The 6000-nt window shown below is 47.7% G+C and overlaps 1 protein-coding gene across 4 annotated transcripts in view; it reads left to right on the top strand.

Moving 5' to 3' along the window:
* Positions 1-875: 875 nt before the first annotated feature.
* Syne1 (spectrin repeat containing nuclear envelope protein 1) overlaps positions 876-6000 on the top strand; it is a 454318-nt gene continuing 449193 nt past the window's right edge. For all 4 annotated transcript variants that reach the window (XM_040728331.1, XM_040728319.1, XM_040728318.1 and 1 more), the window contains exon 1: positions 876-1104. The gene's annotated coding sequence lies outside the window, so the exon portion shown is untranslated. The remainder of the gene's footprint in view (positions 1105-6000) is intronic.

Here is a 6000-nt window from a genome sequence, read left to right as displayed (position 1 = left end):
GTGTTTGACTTTGCTTGGAAACCATTACACCACAACAAAATAAATCTCTCGAGGCTCCTAGGCAACATGGGCTCTCTTGCACCAGGAGAAGGGCTCCTGGAGGGTTGTAATGGCTCCACCCTGTGAACAGTGGGTCCAAAGAACCTAACGATGCTTTCAAAACCACCGCTGTGAATAGCCAAGAATTAGCAGGGCGATGTCAAGCATCATTTCAAGAAATCAAAGTTTTATTAAACAGTACCCAAACAGAAAAGCCCGCCTAGTCCAGCATCATCGCTGTGGCTGATTTGACAGCCCAGAGGTCTCTGAGGCAGATTAAGAGCCCATGGCACCTGTGCTCCTGAAACTGCATCATGGCTGTCCTTCCTGGGGAACATCAGGGAACCTACAGGGTCATTCCAAACAAGTCATGTTCAGAGGTCAGTTGTGCTGCGGAAAACGTGGGCAAAAGTTAGCAGCCAATATTATGTAGCACCCCTAAGCTACTGAGACAACCATGTCCCTCGGGAAGGGGACCCCTTGGCAAAGGCTTGCACAGAGAGTGGGTCACAGGACTCTGGCTGCCAGAGAAAAAGTCAGTGTCCAAGCTTCTCTAAGAGATAGGGAGAGGACGCCGGCAAAGCGCCTCCGGGTCCCCGCCCCTAGCTCTGCGTAGTGACCTGCACATCCTGGGGCTGAGGAGGGGGTGTGGCGGGCAGAGGGGAGGGGGTGCTGGGCGGGTGCTCAGAAGCTGAACCCCTCCAGGGCGACCTCCGCTGGCGACAGGAGCAGCAGCTGCAGGGGGCGGGAGGTGGGGGAGGCCTAACCCCCTGGTGTGCAGCCTGGAGGAGGGACAGATCCTCTAGGCAGGGAGGGAGGGCAGAGCCACCAGCCGCCAGCGCAGAGCAGTGCGTGTGCGCCAGCTAGGAGCACCGGCCCACACCGGGCTGGGATTGTTGTACTCTGTCACCAGGGCATCCTGGCTCCTGCAGCCCGGCAGACAGCACCGGAGCCTCGGTTACAGGGCCAGGGTAGCAGCTCGTACCCGGAGCCGCACGCAGCTGGGAGGAGGCGTTCGCTCGCGTGTCACCTCGCTGCCTGGAACCCGAGTAAGGCCGTATCAAGGTAAATAGCAAAGGCTGAGACGGAGAGGAGAGAGATGGAGGAATGACAGGTGCAAGGCAACACACTGCAGCAAGTTTGTGCTTGCACGCTGACGCGCCGCGAACCTCAGGGAGAGGGGGTGGTGGCGGTGTGTGTACGTGTTTGACTCTCCTGGAGAAGGCGGTAGGAAGGTTGGCTAGCCTCTTTGCATCTCGTACGTACATATTCCTATTAATACCGGCTCCCTGAGTTGTCATTTCCGCTCACAGCACATCCCCGGGGTGCCAGAGATGCCCAAACGGCAGGCAGCCACCCTCTTATTGTGATGGTCCTCACTGCTGATACTATCAGAGAGATGTAAGCGCTAAACAAATTCTAGGACCCTCCCTTCCTCCACCCCCAGACTATTTTAGGAAGGGCTGGGGGAGGGAAGATGGGTAGAGGAGCCTAAGGCTTGCATGCAGGCCCAGTAGACTCCCCTGGTGCATTTCTTTCCAGGCAGAGCCTACACTAGAGGGCAAGATAACTTTCATCTACTCTCCAAAACGACGTTTTCCAGCGAGGTTTTGCACCTCTGAGGGAGGAGTCCTGGGAGATGGCGGTTCACAGGGAGGCAGGTGCAGCGCACAGGGCAGGGCTACCCAAGTGTCTACCCAAGGCCCAGAGAGTAAACAGCGCTGGAAAATGACAGTGGGCTTGCTGGTTTGATACAACTGCTTGGTACTTCAAGTTCAAGTCAGGCCCATCCTGGCGAGAAATACCAACTGCTCAGCCCTAGCTCCCTGAATCATGCTTTTCTGAGCTTTTCAGTTTGGGATGGGAAACTTTTATGCATCTGAAAATATCCCGTGAATGTTAGAAAAACCCCGGACAAATTGTATTTAAAGGCCCTCTTATTATTCTCTCAACCTGCAGAGAATCTCCCTAACGCAGATTCACATCAGCATTTGATACAGGGGCCAGACCTATGCAACAGAAAACACAATTTTCAACCAGCAAAGGTTATTAATATGACCTGCATCTCTCTGAAATGCTGATTTAATTGGGAGTCATGAGGATTGTTCTCTGTGAGAGGTTCTTTATTTTCCATGATAAAAATTATTAATATGGATAAAGTCCCTGACATCAGAACACTCAACTAAAATGCACATCTATTTTTCTTGTGTCTAATGTCTGTTTATATTACTGTGTCAGATGAAGAACAAAATGTGCCTGGTCATGATTAACTTAATATGTTTAATGCTGAAGATAAAAAACAAACAACAAACAAACAAAAACCATCTTCAGCTAACTGTGATAGTGTTAGCCGCTAAGAAACATTTGCTTAGCCCGAGGGGTTACAGCCTCATTTGAATCTTTTTTTTTAAACTAAGGACTCTTTATGAGTTTTCTCAGGTCCCCACTGTGTCCTAGGAAGAGCTCTCTCCTCTTACTCCCAGGGAGTGAGGTTCAGGAAAAGCTAGTTTGCCATTACAAGTTCATCTAGAACTGCTTGTAGCTGCTGGCTGCCTTACTGGGTTCTGTGTTCTCATAATTACACAATATACCTAGTGTCCTACAAGGAGGAGGTATGTATGACTGGGCAGAACCGAGAAGCCCAAAGCCAGGCAAGGTGAGTGGCATGCTTATAACTCCAGCCACGACTGCCACACCCAGTGGCCTGCCAATGAGTGGCATGCAGGACTCAAGGCTGGTCTGTGTGGACATCCTCCTTGTGGTTGAATCTAACGAGAACTAATGTTGAGCAAGGGATGAAACACATGCATACCCCAAAGCAAGGAACAAAGGTGGCAGATACCATGGGGTGCATTTCCTACTCTGGACTTAAATTCACAAAGGTTGAATCATGACACTAGTTTACAACTGGGTTGCCTTATGGTCACTTTTTTATGTTCTTATCTTTCTGTGAAAAGCATCATTTCTTCTTATTAGCCCAAGCAATTCTCTTTTTCTTGGTCTATTTTATTTTTAAATCTAAATTAGAAACAAGGTTGCTTCACATGTCAATCCCAGCTCCCTCTCCCTCCCCTCCTCCCATGCCCTCCCACCAATTCCCCCACCTCTTCTCCCAGTCTCCACTCTTTCCCCAGGGAGGGTGAGGCCCTCCATGGGGTGTCCATAGTCTGTCATTTCATCCAGGGCAGGGCCTAGGCCCTCCTCCAAGAATCCAGGCTGAGAGAGCATCCCTCATTGTGGGGTGAGCACCCAAAGTCCATTTGTATGCCAGGGATAAATACTGACCTATTACCCAAGGCCCCATAGATTGCCTAGGCCTCCTCACTGACACCCACATTCAGGGGGTTTGGATCAGTCCCATGCTGGATTCCCAGCCATCAGTGGGGGGGTTCAAGAGCTCCCTCCTTGTTCGGGTCAGCTGTTTCTGTGGGTTTAACAATCCCAGTCTTGACCCCTATGCTCATCAGTCTTCCCTCTCTGTCACTGGGTTCCTTGAGTTCAGCTCAGTGTTTAGCTATGGGTGCCTGCGTCTGCTTCCATCAGTCATTGGTTGAAGGTTCTGTTTCCCAGACTCTCTGACAGTGGGATTGTAGGCTGGCACTCCCCTGATCCATATCTAAAATCCATATATGAGTGAGTGAATACATACCATGTTTATCTTTTTGTGGCTGGGTTACCTCGCTCAAGATGGTTTCTCTAGTGCCATCCATTTGCCTGCAAATTTCAAGATTCCATTGTTTTTTCTGCTAAATAGTACTCCATTGTGTAAATGTACCACATTTTCTCTATCCACTCTTCAGCTGAGGGGCATCTAGGTTGCTTCCAGGTTCTGGCTATTACAAATAATGCTACTACGAACATGGTTGAATAGATGTCCTTGTTGTATGAATGTGCATCTTTTGGGTATATGCCTAAGAGTGGAATTGCTGGGTCTTGTGGTAGGTAGGCTGATTCCCATTTTCCTGAGGAATCTCCATACTGACTTCCAAAGAGGCTAAACAAGTTGGCACTCTCACCAACAGTGGAGGAGTGTTCCCCTTTCTCTACATCCTCTCTAGCATAAACTGCCATTGATGTTTTTGATTTTAGCCATTCTGACAGGAGTAAGATGGCATATCAGAGTTGTTTTGATTTGCATTTCCCTATTGGCTGGGGATATTGAGCACTTTCTTAAGTGCCTCTCAGCCATTTTAGACTCCTCTATTGAGAATTCTCTATTTAGATCTGTAGTCCACCTTTTAATTGGATCCTTTGGTGTTTTGGAGACTTGCTTCTTGAGTTCTTTGTAAATTTTGGAGATCAGCCCTCTGTCAGATATGGGGTTAGTGAATATCTTTTCCCAATCTATGGAATGTCTTTTTGTCTTGTTGACTGTGTCCTTTGTGTTACAGAAGCTTTTCAGTTTCAGGAGGTCCCATGTATTAATTGTTGACCTCAGTGTCTGTGCTACTGGTGTTATGTTCAGGAAGCAGTACCTCAAGCAATTCATAATTGTGAATAATGAGCAGCACTTCCCTGACAACCTCCATGCCTACATTAATAATATACTTTATTAACCCAAGGGAGTCCTTTTCTGGTTTTAGCTATCCTAATGCTCATTAATTCATGCCAGTGCTAATGAGTGGGCAGAAAAAAATTGTGCTTAAAATTGTGTGTTATGTTGAACTTATTCCCACAACAAACTTTACTAAAAAGGAGGGCAAGATAACTTCAATTTAAATCATGGATTTCTCTACGTGCTTAGACATTCAACGAGTAGTCATACTTTATTGTAAACTTACTTGCAGGGTTATTGTGTCAGTTTCTGGTTCTTGCGTATTGAATTAGTGACATCATGCCTGGTTAATGCATGGTCTGACCTTTCTGCTAAAGTCTCCTGGTACTGAAAATGCTGCTTGTATCGCACTGGGGTGAGTCCCTGTGATCCGGTACGATTTCTTCCACTGCTTTTTCGGTTTACCCCTTTTGAGTTGCACAAACAAGAAAGTGCTGGAGTAGCCTATTGTGCGTTTTTGAGTAGAGACCTGAAAAGTGACATGGTGACATCTCACCACTGGGCTTCTCATAGGTGCCGTGTTGGCAGGAGAGGATTGCTCAGCTAGAGAATCCAAATACCAGAGGCTAAAGTGCTCTGCCCCGTGAGACATCATCAGTACAGCAGATGATGGCTGTCCCCACACCCACCGGGGCGACCACTTCACAAAACCAGCGTACTCTGCCATTTATGTCATCTGCTGCTCTACTACCTAAGCAATAGGGAGGCTTGTCTGCCCCGCTAACTACACTGACTGACTAGATATTATGCTGCTATCTCTCACAAATACTTTCTCATTATATATTTCCTGTGAAACAATAAATATGGGAATCTTACTTCTCTGTGTAGTAAGGTAGATACACTTAGCCACACCAAATCTCAGTGGTTCTTGGGAAGATTCGGAGGTGGTGCAAAGGTTGTCCTTTCAGTTGGCACTGATGTCCTTTTTGTCAGTCAACCCATTCATGTCTTTCCTGTCCATCCCAACAACTTAGCCTTACCTCCCTTCCCCACATCCCTCATCTCATAAAGTCTTGCATCTATTGAAAACCACCTTTGTAACAGTGGCAAAGTGAGATAGATCATGCTGGTTCTGGACCCGCCCTTCCTGATGTGCATAGACAGCTCATGCCCGTGGTGTCCATTACTGCAGAATCAGTCTCTTCAAGGGCCCAAGGACCATAGTTGCCTGACTGTCACTCATACTACCTTTGGCTAGCATGGTTGGAAGCTTTTTCCTTGTTTTCGGTCATTTCTCACACCACGAGTGGAGAAAATGAGGCAAAGGAAAGAAAAAGAAAAACCACTGAATTGCTGAAGCTGCATGTCAAATGTTACATACGTGCCTCCTTATTTATTTTGGCACTGCTGGGGATGAACCCAGGGCCTTACAAGTAAGAGGCGCATGACCCATCACAGAGTCACCA

The sequence above is a fragment of the Mesocricetus auratus genome, unplaced genomic scaffold (genome assembly GCF_017639785.1).
Source record: "Mesocricetus auratus isolate SY011 unplaced genomic scaffold, BCM_Maur_2.0 Super-Scaffold_100018, whole genome shotgun sequence".
Classification (NCBI taxonomy): domain Eukaryota; kingdom Metazoa; phylum Chordata; class Mammalia; order Rodentia; family Cricetidae; genus Mesocricetus; species Mesocricetus auratus.
The sequence above is the reverse complement of the archived record's forward strand: the minus strand, read 5'-3'. Positions and strand labels throughout refer to the sequence as shown.